The 13,617-nt window shown below is 44.8% G+C and overlaps 3 non-coding genes across 3 annotated transcripts; all 3 read left to right on the forward strand.

The window, feature by feature from the left end:
• Positions 1–11,196: 11,196 nt before the first annotated feature.
• Positions 11,197–11,269, forward strand: TRNAT-UGU. The gene has a single exon. It is a non-coding gene; the product is annotated as a tRNA-Thr (tRNA).
• Positions 11,270–12,779: 1,510 nt separating this feature from the next.
• Positions 12,780–12,868, forward strand: TRNAY-GUA. Its single transcript is given in 2 exon segments — positions 12,780–12,816; positions 12,833–12,868. It is a non-coding gene; the product is annotated as a tRNA-Tyr (tRNA).
• Positions 12,869–13,529: 661 nt separating this feature from the next.
• TRNAP-UGG lies at positions 13,530–13,601 on the forward strand. Its single transcript has one exon. It is a non-coding gene; the product is annotated as a tRNA-Pro (tRNA).
• Positions 13,602–13,617: the final 16 nt, after the last annotated feature.

Raw genomic sequence — 13,617 nt, forward strand, 5'->3', positions numbered from 1 at the left:
GGGAAATCAGTCAGTCTTTCATCATTAAGTATATTGTTAGCTGAAAGTTTTTCATAGGTGCCCTTTATCAGATTGAGAAAGGCCCTTCTATTTCTAATTTGCTGAGAGTTTATATGAGAAGCGAATGTGTAGCAGGCACTGGTGGCTCATGTCTGTAATCTCAGCACTTTGGAAAGCCAAGATGAGAGGATCACTTGAGCCCAGGAGTGCAAGACCAACCTGGGCAACAAAGTGAGAACCTGTCTGTATGAAAAATTTTAAAAAATTATCAGGGTACCAGGCGCGGTGGCTCATGCCTGTAATCCCAGCACTTTGGGAGGCCAAGCGGGTGGATCACCTGAGGTCAGGAGTTCCAGACCAGCCTGGCCAACATGGTGAAACCCCGTCTCTACTAAAAATACAAAAAAAATTAACTGGGTGTGGTGGTGGGCGCCTGTAATCCCAGCTACTCAGGAGGCTGAGGCAGGAGAATCGCTTGAATTTGGGAGGCAGAGGTTGCAGTGAGATTGCTCCACTGCACTCCAGCCTGGGCAACAAAAAGCGAAACTCCATCTCAAAAAAAAAAAAAAAAAAAAGGCAAAGAAAGAAAGAAAAAATTATTATCAGGGCACGATGGCACACACTGGTAGTCCCAGCTACTCAGGAGGCTGAGGCAGGAAGATCACTTGAGCCTAAGAAATTAAGGCTGTAGTGACCTATGGTTGTACTACTGCCCTCCAGCTTGGGGGACAGAGGGAAACCCCCATCTCTAAAAATATAAGTAAGTAATAAATAAACGAATGTGAAATTTTGACAAATGTTTTGTCTACATCTTTTGATATAATCATGTTTTTCTTTTTAATATAATATACTTTGTACATTGATTAATTTTGAATATCAAACCAAATTTGCTTTTCTGGGATAAATCCCCCTTGATTCTGATGTATCATTATTTTATGTACTGTTGGATTCAACTCGCTAAAGTTATGTTAAACTCTTTGGCTTCTATGTTCTTAAGAGACTCTGATCTGTAGTTTTCTTTCTTTTGAAGTATCTTTGCTTTTAATATCAGAATACACTGTCCTCATGTAAAGAGTTGAGAATTATTATCTCATCTCCAATTTTTCTGCAAGAGGTTGTGTAGAATTGTCATTATTCCTGAAACATTTACTGAAATTCGCCAGTGAAGTTATCTGAGCTTGGTAAATACATCTTGGAGCATAAAAACTGAAGCAACTGGAGCCCCAGGGAGGCTAGAATTCACACCTTTGTTACAGCCTGGTGCATTAACCCTTGAGTTGCTGACCTTACTATTTTATTCTTCTAGGAGACATCTTCATTTTGTTGATCCACAACCAAGAAAACTGACAGAAGGAAAAAGGAACAGATATTTGTCTCTAGGCTCAAGCAATTGCAACCCTCCTCCCAAAGTCATCATACAAGAAGACAAGGCCCCAGACCAGACTAGGAATACAATCTGCATAAATGTCGCCTGGACAAAGCCCTTGTCCCCATCCCACTCCTGATTTTTCCTGAATGGCACTTGTCAGAAAAAAGAAAATCTGAAAGAACAATGTTTAAAAGTGGCCCAAGATGGCTGCAGGTTGGGCATATAGGTAACAGAAACTAGACCTATGAGCTAAAGCTGAACTCTAGCCTGAAAGGCTAAAGTTTGTTGTTTTTTGTCTTGTCTTTCTTTCTTTCTTTCTTTTTTTGTTTTTTTGAGACAGAGTCTTGCTGTGTTGCCCAAGCTGGAGTGCAGTGGCACAATTTCGGCTCACTGCAACCTGACGCCTTCTGGGTTCAAGTGATCCTCCTGCCTCAGCCTCCCAAGTAGCTGGGACTATAGGCATGCACCACCATGTCTGGCTACCTTTTTTTTTTTTTTAAAGCAGACTCAAGGTTTTGCTATGTTGGGCAAGCTGGTCTCAAACTCCTGATCTCAGGTGAACCACCTATGTCTGCCTCCCAAAGTTCTGGGATTACAGACGTGAGCCACCATGCCCAGCCATGTCAAATGTTTTCACTGACGTGTACTGATTGTAACCTTGCCTAGCAGTGAAGCACAGAGGCAGTGTCAACTGAAAAGTGACGTAACAGGCACTTGAACTTAAAGAAGTCATGGTTAGATTTATTCTCAGCCAAGTTTGAGGAGTTATGCCTGAGAACACAGACTTAGAATAGACCTAGAATAGGTCGGCGCAGTATATTTAAATTTTCTAAGGGGGATATGTGTGGCACAGAAGGCGGGAGAAGTGGTTACTGAAACGACGTTACATTCTTGTGATTCTGATGAGTGCTCAGTGACGCCATACATAAGATAAATATACAGTTGAGTGAGTAGGGAGAAAGGTTAAGCATCTTAGGGTCTGGTGGAGAGAGGGTGACTAACTCCATCCTGTCTTTGTTCTACATCTGATAAGCAGGTTTATGACCAGTCCCTGTCAGTGAAATATTTAACAAACTCCAGTTACACAGGCAAGAGGTCAGCTTTATTTTATAGGCCTGGGTTTTATTACCCATATGCCCAACTGCAGCCATGTTAACATTTTCTTTGAATTTTCCTTTTTCTAACAGCAGGATAACGTCAGTCATTCCCCTCCAAACCCTAAGATGTGTACACACTCCTTTACTTGTTACTCTGTCCCTATATATGTTAACCGCACATTTGGTTTGTCTGTGTAAAACATCACTAAACATCAGTCAAAATTGTAAAAATGTCACCTTTGCTTCACTGCCCCCTTCTTTGTTTTTTTTTTTTTTGTTTTTTTTTTTTTTGAGAAGGAGTCTTGCTCTGTCACCCAAGCTGGAGTGTAGTGACCCCATTTCGGCTCACTGTAAGCTCTGCCTCCCGGGTTCACGCCATTCTCCTGCCTCAGCCTCCCGAGTAGCTGGGACTACAGGCACCCGCCACCACACCAGGCTAATTTTTTGTATTTTTTTTTTTAGTAGAGACAGGGTTTCACCGTTTTAGCCAGGATGGTCTCGATCTCCTGACCTCGTGATCCGCCCGCCTCAGCCTTCCAAAGTGCTGGGATTATAGGCGTGAGCCACTGCGTCCGGCCCTTTGATTTTTTATTTAGAAAAAACATGTAAATACCATGCCTCATGTAACCCATTCCGGGACACATTCTCAGTTTGCGCTGTTTGTGTTCCAGGCTACGGTTCTCAAATTTGGTTTGGGACAAAATTAATTTTGATTTCTTTAAGTCCATAGTCCCTATTATTTTAACCTTTTGGGTTGACACGCTGCGGAAACATGGGCCCACTATGACTACTTTGTCTCTCCTGACCTGGAAAATCAGTGTCAGTGCAGACTGCCTGAGACCTTCGCTAGACCCAGATTGCCCACCTCCAACAGTCTCCCCAGTTTCTCAGTAGAAGCTATGGGAAGAGTGCAGCTGGTGAAACCACCTTTACAAAAATCATAACAGTGAAAGAAGTCTGATGTAACCAACTCCATCTTTCCCCGTCCCCTCCCCCCCGAGATGGAGTCTTGCTTTGTTGCCCAGGCTACAGTGCAGTGTCACAATCTTGGCTCACTGCAATCTCTGCCTCCCAGGTTCAAGCGATTCTCCTGCCTCAGCGCCCCCAGCATCTAGGATTACAGGCGTGCACCACTACGCCTGGCTAATTTTTGTATATTTTAGTAGAGATGGGTTTTCACCATGTTGGCCAGGCTGGTCTGGAACTCCTGACCTCAAGTGATCCGCCCGCCTTGGCCTCCCAAAGTGCTGGGATTACAGGCGTGAGCCACCGTACCCGGCTACCAAATCGATCTTGCTTCTAACCTCCTAGCTTCCTTTGCTTATTTCTGGGCGTATGCCGAACAAACCATGGGAGGAATTTAGTTTGTAGTTTAACTTTAAGACAAACATGAAAATAGCCCCTTCATGAAGCAAACCGCCTCCTTGCTTGGGGGTCAGACCTGCTTTGTAAAAGTAACAGCTTAGCCACAGTATTAGAAATTATGGCTCAGGAGTCCTATAGCCAGAGACCACAAGATCCTAACCTTTTCAGTTGCTCCTGTAGATAACATTATTATTGTAAAATCTAAGATTGCTGTTCTAGGTATTTTTCAGACTCCGCATTCTGAATGGATCAGCTGGCGTCACCGAGATTGGTAAACTGGCCCCCTCTCAGGAACTGCTTCATTGAAAGAAGACAAGCTCCGACTCACTATGATTTTATCTCAGACCCAACTAATCAGCATTTCCCTGCTGCCCAAATGTTGCAGGACTTTTCTTTAGTTCAGCGAAAGACAGCGTTCTTTGTCCCACGGCCATGAAAATTCAGGCTCGGAGACAATTGGAATGGTGAGTAAGACGGGGTTTTATTGGGTGAAAAAGGAAGAAAAGGGGAATTCTTGCTAGGCCAGAGTCCCTGCTAGAGCACTTGCCGCACAGGCCTTCAAATCCCAGGTTCTTCCCAGGAAGAGATGGGGCCATGCTTCTCCTCCCTGCGAATGGCCCTAACTTCCCGAGGTTCCACCACAGTGAGCATTCGTCCCCGTGAGCAGGCTTGTTGGAGAATCTGCGGGGACCATCTTTCACCTGGCTGTCTCACAACTATCCTTGAAAAACCCTAGCCTCTGAATTTTCGGGGAGGCTGATTAGAGTAATAACAAAGTTCCAGCCTTCCATTTAGTTGGCTCTGCATTTACTAAACTCTTCACTGCAATAACACTGTCTCAGTAAATCAGCTTTTCTGGGCAGGGTCAAGATGAACCTATTAGGCAATTATGCTGGTGCTGGGAGCAGCATCTCTGTCCCATCTTTTCTATAAGCTCTGTCACAAAGAAGCTAATACTTTTAGAATATGTGCCTCAAGTTAGCCTCTGAGGGTTGAAAATGAATGATTTTTAAGCCAAACAAATTATAAGCACCCACAACCGACCGAGTGGACTCCTGGGATTAAAGGTGTAAGCCACAGCGCCCAGTCTCACTTGGATAATTTTTTAAAACATTTTTTGCAGAAATGGAGCTTTACTATGTTGGCGAGGCTTGGCATATATTATTTTATAAATTGTATATACATATGTATAAGTGTATGTTCTAGTAATGAACTATCAGAAATTGACATTTTAAAAAGCAATACAATTTACAACAGAGTAATTAAATATAAAATACTTAGGAATAAAATATGTCCAAGACTCGTACACTGAAAAAAAATGCTAAGAGCAATGAAAGGAAACCTAAATACATCAAGAGACATTTCATATTTGTGCGTGAACAGACTCAATGTTGTTAAGATATTATTTATCCCTAAATTGATTTATAGATTCAATCTAATTACAATAAAAATCCCAACAGGGTTGGTTATTTTTTAAAGAAGTTGACATGCTAATTCCAAAATTCATATGCAAATCCAAAGACAGCATGCCCAAAACATATTTGGAAAAAACAAAGTTGGAAGACTCACTCTGCCTGACTTATTTATATTTTATTGTATTTATTATAAAACTGCTATAATTAAGACAGTGTCATATTGGCATTAAGAAATTTAAAAAAATAGATCTATAGAGCAGGAGTACAGAGATAGAACCACATACATATTGCCAATTGACTGTTGCCAAAGCTTCAAGGGCAATTCAGTGGAGAAAGGTAGTTTTCTCAACAAACTTTAGAAAAATCACAACAACTTTTTTTTTTTTTTTTTTTTTTTTTTGATATGGAGTCTCTTGCCCAGGCTGGAGTGCAGTGGTGCGATCTTGGCTCACTGCAACTTCCCCCTCCTTGGTTCAAGCGATACTTCTGCCTCAGCCTCCCAAATAGCTGGGACTACAGGTGTGCACCACCATGCCCAGCTAATTAAAAAAAGATTTTTGATCCCTACATTGCTCTACATATAAAAATGAACCTCAGGTAGATCATAGACCTACCAATAAAACCCACAACTTTAAAATTTTTATAATAAAATCTTTGTCAACTTGTGTTGGGGAAAGATTTCTTAGATACAACACTGAAAGTATGACTCACAAAAGAAAAACACAATTAAAAGAACTTCATCAAATTTAAGAAACCTCTGCCTTGGTAAAGACACTGTAAGAGACAAGCTACACACTGGGAGATAATCATCTTCAGAGATGGCTTTGCCTCCTAGGGGACATTTGGCAGTGTCTAGAGACATTTTTGATGTCACAGTTGGGTAGAGAGGGCATATTACTACTGACATCTAGTGAGTAAAGGCCAGGGGTGCCACTAAGTATTCTACAATACACAGGACAGCCCTCTATAGCAGGGATGACTACAGTAAAGAGCCACATGGATAAACTTATCACTTGCCTACTTAAGGCACTGGCCAATCAGTTTCCATCACCACCTGCTAAAATGAGCCATCTCCTTCTTCCCAAAGCCTTGAGGTAGGGACAATGCCTGGAGTCAAACTTGGATGTGATAGATGCCAAATCCTGCCCAGTGCCAAAGGTATCACATGGGGCAGGAAGGGCACTGCTCTCAAAGGCCAGAAAGTAAGGTTGCTCCTTAAAGAGCTCAAATTCTGACTTCAACTCATATTTGGACTCTTTGTGGTCTAGGTGGCGGCCAGGGTGGTCTTCTATGGTTGGCTCAAGCCTGAGCATTGAATCTTCTGAAATATCACCTCCCCGAACTGGTGAGCAGTTGCCTCCCTTGGTGATTTGTGTTCTGCTTAACCCATCTCTTTTACTGTCCTAGTGACGGACCTAGAGGGACAGACACTGAAGGAGAAATGGTGGGTGAGGGAAGGGGTTGTAGCAGGAGATCACGGGTAGGTGAAGAAACCAGAGACAACATCCTGTAGGAAACGCAGGGGATTCCCAGAGGCAGTCAGCAGCAGGGACATAGGGACACTTTACATTCTGTGTGCAACTGCTCAGATTTCTCCAGGTTAACACTTAGGAGCAAATGAAACAAAGACTCACTTCACTCCCTGCTCCCCTCTTCTCCCCCCGCACCTTATCCTTCCTTTTCACGGAACACATACTGCACTTTCAAAGTTATTTCAAGGTTCCAGCTCAAATGTCATTTCTTTGGCAAGGTCTTATCAGCTCCCTTTCAAACAGAAGTTGGGAGTGCATCTCTTAGTGGCCTGAGTGTTCGATTGAATTAAGAGCTCCCTGCGGGTAGGCTGTGAGTCATTCATTCAGTGGTTCCATTCCCCCAGCCCGGCCAGGCAGTGAGAAAAATCACATGTTGGGTTTGACATTAGGTCAACCCCCCAGTGAAGACAAACTGATTACTTATTACTGATGTAGAAACAAAAGACCCTTGCAGCAGTGGAATTTAAACCCATGCCCCCAAAGAGACTGGAGCCTAAATATAGTGCCTTAGACCATTCAACCACACTACCAAACTGCTGGAACCAATTGGCCACACTGCTAAACCATCTTGTCCTTTTCCAGCGATGTCTTCTGGAAAGGATGATATAACCAGAAAGAGCAGGCTTCTATTCCAGCTGTCACCGCTCTTTCATTTTGTGCTTTGGCACTCTCTCTCTTAAACTTTCTCTGGAGTACTGTTTTCTCTGCTTCTCAGTCCGTGTGGTGGACTATGATTGATGTTATAGCTCCCACAACGGCCATTTCCTTTCTAGCATTGGTAGGCTAATTAATTTAGACCACTCCTTCTTGAAATAAAAATTATTAAAAATATTGCATAAGATTTTTACCAAATCTCAGCTGGGTGCAGTGGCTCACGCCTGGAATCCCAGCACGCTTGGGAAGCCTAGACAGGAGGACTGCTTGAGTCCAGTTCAAGACTTCCTGGGCGACATGGTGAAATCCCATCTCTAAACAAAAATAAATAAAATAAATAAATCTTTTTTTTTTTTTTTTTGAGACAGAGTCTCGCTGTGTTGCCCAGGCTGGAGTGCAGTGGCATAATCTCGGCTCACTGCAAGCTCTGCCTCCCGGGTTCACACCGTTCTCCTGCCTCAGCCTCCCGAGTAGCTGGGACTACAGGCACCCGCCACCATGCCCGACTAATTTTTTGTATTTTTTAGTAGAGACGGGGTTTCACCGTGTTAGCCAGGATGATCCCTATACCCTGACCTCGTGATCCGCCCGCCTTGGCCTCCCAAAATGATAAGTAAATACTTTTACCAAATCTCCTTAGAAGCATTAAAGTGCTGATATGGGAGTAAGCAACTAATAGACCAGAAACCAAGGGAAAGGTGGAATTCAGAGCGTTAAGGGAAATTATCTGGGCATTGACCTTTGTAGCCCTAAAAGCATTTGTAATAGGCCAGGAGCGGTGGTTCATGCCTGTAATCCCAGAATTTTGGGAGGCCCAGGTGGGTTGGATCACCTGAGGTCAGGAATTTGAGAACAGCCTGGCCAACATGGTGAAACCGCGTCTCTACTAAAAATACAAAAATCAGCCGGGTGTGGTGGCACTCACTTGTAATCCTAGCTACTCAGGAGGTTATGGCAGGAGAATTGCTTGAACCTGGGAGGTGGAGGTTGCAGTGAGCCGCGACTGCACCACTACACTTCAACCTAGGCAAAAGAGTGAGACTGTATCGCGGAAGAAAAAAAAAAAAAAAAAGCCGGCCTGGTGGCTCACCCCTGTAATCCCAGCACTTTGGGAGGCCGAGACGGGTGGATCACGAGGTCAGGAGATCGAGACCATCCTGGCTAACACGGTGAAACCCCGTCTGTACTAAAAATACAAAAAAATTAGCAGGGCGTGGTGGCGGGCGCCTGTAGTCTCAGCTACCCGGGAGGCTGAGGCAGGAGAATGGCGTGAACCCGGGAGGTGGAGCTTGCAGTGAGCCAAGATCGTGCCACTGCACTCCAGCCTGGGTGACAGAGGGAGACTGTCTCAAAAAACAAACAAACAAACAAACAAAAAAATATATATATACACACACACACATATATATAAGGAAGACAAGGTATGAAGCTCTAATAGATGTTTAATTTCAGTTCTAAAAAGAGAGAAAAAAATAGGGTAAAAACAATATAGGAGGCTGGCTGGTCTGAGTGCAGTGGTGTTTACAACTAATTGATCACAATCAGTTACAGGTCTTTCTGTTCCTTCTCCACTCCCATTACTTCACTTGACTAGTCTAAAATATATATATATATACACACACACACACACACACACATATATATATATATAAAATATAGGAGAAGATAATGGCTACTATTAGTTAAAATGTATCCCCCCTAAATTTATATGTTGAAGCCCTAATCCCTAGTATCCCAGAATGTAACTGTATTTGGAGATAAGGCGTTTAAAGAGGAGATTAAGTTAAAATGAGGCCATTAGGGTGGGCCTGACTAGTGTCCCTATAAGGGGAGTAAATTTAGACACAAAGAGAGGCACTAAGGGTGTAGACCCACAGAGGGACTGCCATCTGAGGCGGCAGCAAGAGGCCAGCCATCTCTAAGTGAAGGAGAGAGGCCTCAGAAGGAACAAAACCTGCCAACACCTTGGTCTTGGATTTTTGACCTCCAGGACTGTGAGGAAATGAATTTCAGTTGTTTAAGTCGCCCAGTCTGTGGTATTCATTATGGAAGCCCTAGCAAACTAATACAATGACTGAGAATTATCCAGAGCTAAAGAAAAACAGTAGTATATGGATTTAAGAAAACCCATATCCAAAAACTTGACACTGATACCGTATTTGGAAAAACGTGGGTTTTCCCTATGGTATCCTGTACTCCTGTTTTAAGTTTCCAAACGGAAAGCTTCCTGGGCGATGCATCTGATTGGTGGAGCCCACGTCACAAGCCCATTCTCAGCTGCAAGCTGGGAAAGCAAGTGTGCTAGGACAGACTGACTTATAATATGTGAAATATCCACATGTAAGGAGAATTTTTAAGGGATGTTGGACACACACTAATGTAACATACGCCTGTAACAGGGCTCTTCAAAGCTTACGTTCTAGTCTCGGCTGTTTTCTCTGTATTCTTTTCCTTCAAGAGTGCATGACTCGTAGAGTCTCTAACTCAATGGATGACTTATGTAATTTGATTAATTCATCTATCAATTCATGAAACTCTACACACAAGAGTATTCTGGCTATCATACAATTCCCGTGAACTGCTCCTTCACTTGATATTCAGCTTACCTAAATCCTAGCATCACCCCTCCGCCCTCTCCAGATACCCTGAAGAGGTAGGCTTCCTTTTTTCTGTAAGTATTATCTTGCCTCTTAAAGACACCTTTGAGAGTCCCCTCTCTTTCCTCTTGATTGCACTTCATATCTAGGTTCAGCAGAATCGCCCTTCGCTGTATCTCTCTCACTCATCCCTTCCTTTCTAGTCCCATAAGGATTACCCTTTTGCAGCTTTATGTTTGAGCATCTGCACCATGGCCAGTCACTGGTGTTTCTGACTCTGGTTGCTCGTCCCTTCAATTCATTCCGTAAACTCATCAATGTTTGGTGAATTTCTATTTTCTTCCACAAATCTTCTCACCTGCTGCCCCAGCCAGTGTTCCCTTGAATGTCTCAGTCTTTTTCTCGGACTTTGCTCGTAATTTTATTCTACCAGGGAACACCCTGCTCCAATTTTTGTCTAAGTCTTAACCTCCCTTCGTAGTGCAGCTCAGGCCAATGCTCTCTTGGACACCCCTCCGGATAGTTCACTTTGTAAATGTGTGGACCTTGACATGGCTACCGCTCCTTCACACCTGGCACAGCTACTTTTCATTGTTTTCCTTCATGAAAATTAAAGTTCTTTTGTTCCACAAGACTGTGACAGTGACTTCAGGATAAAAGATCGTATCTGGATCCCTAGTTCTTAGTGCAGAGCCTAGCACAGACTGGACTGCAGTGTTTGTTGAATGAAGAAATAAATTAAACTGCAAATTAACAAATGCCTGCTCTGGCACTGAGACTCGCAACTGTGAGTCTCAGCGGGAGACTCACAAGCAGGAAACAAAATGCGGCTGTCAGCAGTTTCAAGTGAGACCTGTGGTGAGCTCCTTCCTCTACCGGTTTTCCTTTCTTAATTTTCAGTCTGAAGTGGGCAAGTGAAGAGTTTTTCTGTGTTAGACTGTGTCGCGTTGGGCAGATTTCTCCAGTCTTAGGATAGTAGTGGTCCCTGTCACTGGCCTTCACTTTGCACCATCCCCAGCAAGAACAAAGTCTGTGAACTGAAGTCTAATGGTTGGGAAGTGCATTGAGACGACATCTGGGTTTTACTTAGTTTCTATGCTCAGATCTTAGCAGAAGCCCTGAAAATCTTTTCCTTTTCTATGAAATGAAGACACCTTTCTTCCGTGAGGCCCTATAGCTCAGGGGTTAGAGCACTGGTCTTGTAAACCAGGGGTCGCGAGTTCAAATCTCGCTGGGGCCTTTCGAGTTTACTTTCTTGATTCAGGTTTTACTTAAATTCCCCTCCTAGTCTTTCTGAACTGACCCTGAGAATACGTGGCAGATTGTAACTTCTTGCCGCCGTTCAGAGCTTCCAAATAAACACCAGGTGAGCAGAACGTTTCCTTTAGGTTCCAGTAGTAATGCTGCTTTACCTCCTGGAATGCGGCGGAATCCATTACACAAGCGGTGGAAATCGTCCTCAGCCTCTGCCAACGCCCTGGCTTGCGGACTGGCGGCGAGAGCCCTGTTCGCTGCCGGGAGGGAAATGGGGACAGCTAGGCGAGACAATGGCCCCTTAAGCTATTCTCAAGCCCCGGGTCTGGGCATATTTGGAGTAGAGATCAAGGTTCCCCTTCTGAAACAGGAAGAGCCAGCGATGACCGCTCTTGCCAGGTGTCCATAAGATAGATGCACACTGTGCGGCAAGGTTTCATGTGCCAGTGGGGTTTTGGGAAATTAAGGGCCCGACTTTAGCGGCGAGACTTGGGTCACTAAACTTGATTTTGAAGCAGAGAAATGTGGCTTTCCTTTTGAATGAGCTGAAAATATTTTCTCCAAAAGCGAATTCACACAGAAACATTGGGTTTGCCCAGATGTCCTCTATTTCAGGGGTTCCCAACCCTTGGGCTGCACACCGGTCCATGGCCTGTTAGGAACCCGGCCGCACAGCAGGAGGTGAACTGCGGGCTAGCTACCAGTACCGCCTGAGCTCCGCCTCCTGTGAGATCAGCGGTGGCATTAGAATCTTATAGGAGCGCGAACTCTATTGGGAACTGCGCATGCCAGGGATCTAAACTGTTCTCTTTTTATGAGAATCTAAGTGATGCCTGATGATCTGAGGTGGAACAGTTTCATCCCGAAACCATCCCCCAACTCCTCCTCCCCGCCCCCAAGGTCCGTGGAAAAAGTGTCTTCCACGAAACTGGTCTCTGGTGCCAAAAAAGTTGGGGACCACTGCTCCATTCTACACCCTCTCCCTCCCGAGTCTGTGGACGTGTAAGCGGAAGAGCCGAGATTGGGAGGGGAGCGCAGGAAGTGAGGACACCAGAGAGCTCGGGCCTAAGCCTGGAGGCCCGCCCTCTCCGGCGTTCACAGTTGCGCAGTCAGAATTGTGTGCGTCCCACAGCCTCAGCCCCCAGTTCTGAGGCCCAGGTGCCGGTCCCCACCCTACACACAAACACACGCATCCATGCTCGCGAGGCCCCTGGGTCCAAGCCCAGTGAGGCCACTAGGCCTCGGGCGCACAGAGGATGCGCAGTCTCGGTATGTCCAGGTTCCAGGGACACCTGCTCTGCTTGGGAGCCCCTCAGTGAAGCAGGGGAATCCAGCTTTAGAAAGGTTGTCCTCAGAACCTTGGACGCAGGTGTCTTACAAGTTGGCTTTGCGACTCTGCAATAATCACTTTCCAGATATAAAGAGATTTCTTTCTTTCCCGTCTCTGGTTAAGGATGTCTGGAATAGGGATTTTTAGGAGTTGCTTTCTCGTACTCCCTTCGATAGCTCAGCTGGTAGAGCGGAGGACTGTAGTACTTACCGTACCGTTATCCTTAGGTCGCTGGTTCGATTCCGGCTCGAAGGAGAGGTTGCTGTTTTGGGGTTTACAGTAGCTCTTCATTTGTGCAATACATCTCTATGTTAACGTGATGAAATCTCTTTCTATCTCTTACCCTTGTCCGAAGGAAACAGCTTAGCCACGAGTTGGGCTGCGTTATTCAAGCCATGAAAAGTTGGTTACCTAGCTCTGAAAGACAGTAGACCCGAATCGTCCAACCTTTGGGGGAAGGTACTGTTATCTTACCGAAGTGTGTTATATTTTGGCTTCTACGTTAAGTCCAAAGGCCGGCAGGTACATACGTAGCGCGCGTCTGTCCTGGGGCTCAGTAACCTACAGCCTTGCAACCGAGCTCAGCTCTGGCCCTCGATCTCTATCTCAGACCCCTCCAGGTTCCCACCAGGCTCTAGTGGGCTTAAATCGCTTCCCCGGCTCAGTGAGACGCAAGGGTGTCTAAAGTCTAAAAAGCTGCCTTCGTTCACCCCATCCTGCGTCTGGATCGAGGAAAATAAGCCAGACAATAAGCCATACTTGAAACTTGGTAAAGATGGAAGGAATAACTAAATAAGGCCAAAGGGAAATGTCACAACAAAGAAAAAAACAAAAACAGAAAAGCCTTCAGAACGGCAGGCGGAAAACAGAAATTCAGAGTGATATGAACCCAGGTCCAAGATAGGTCTAACACAGTGGCTCGTTGGTCTAGGGGTATGATTCTCGCTTTGGGTGCGAGAGGTCCCGGGTTCAAATCCCGGACGAGCCCTTAGGTTTACTGCTTT

This window comes from Theropithecus gelada, chromosome 7b (genome assembly GCF_003255815.1).
Source record: "Theropithecus gelada isolate Dixy chromosome 7b, Tgel_1.0, whole genome shotgun sequence".
Lineage (NCBI taxonomy): Eukaryota > Metazoa > Chordata > Mammalia > Primates > Cercopithecidae > Theropithecus > Theropithecus gelada.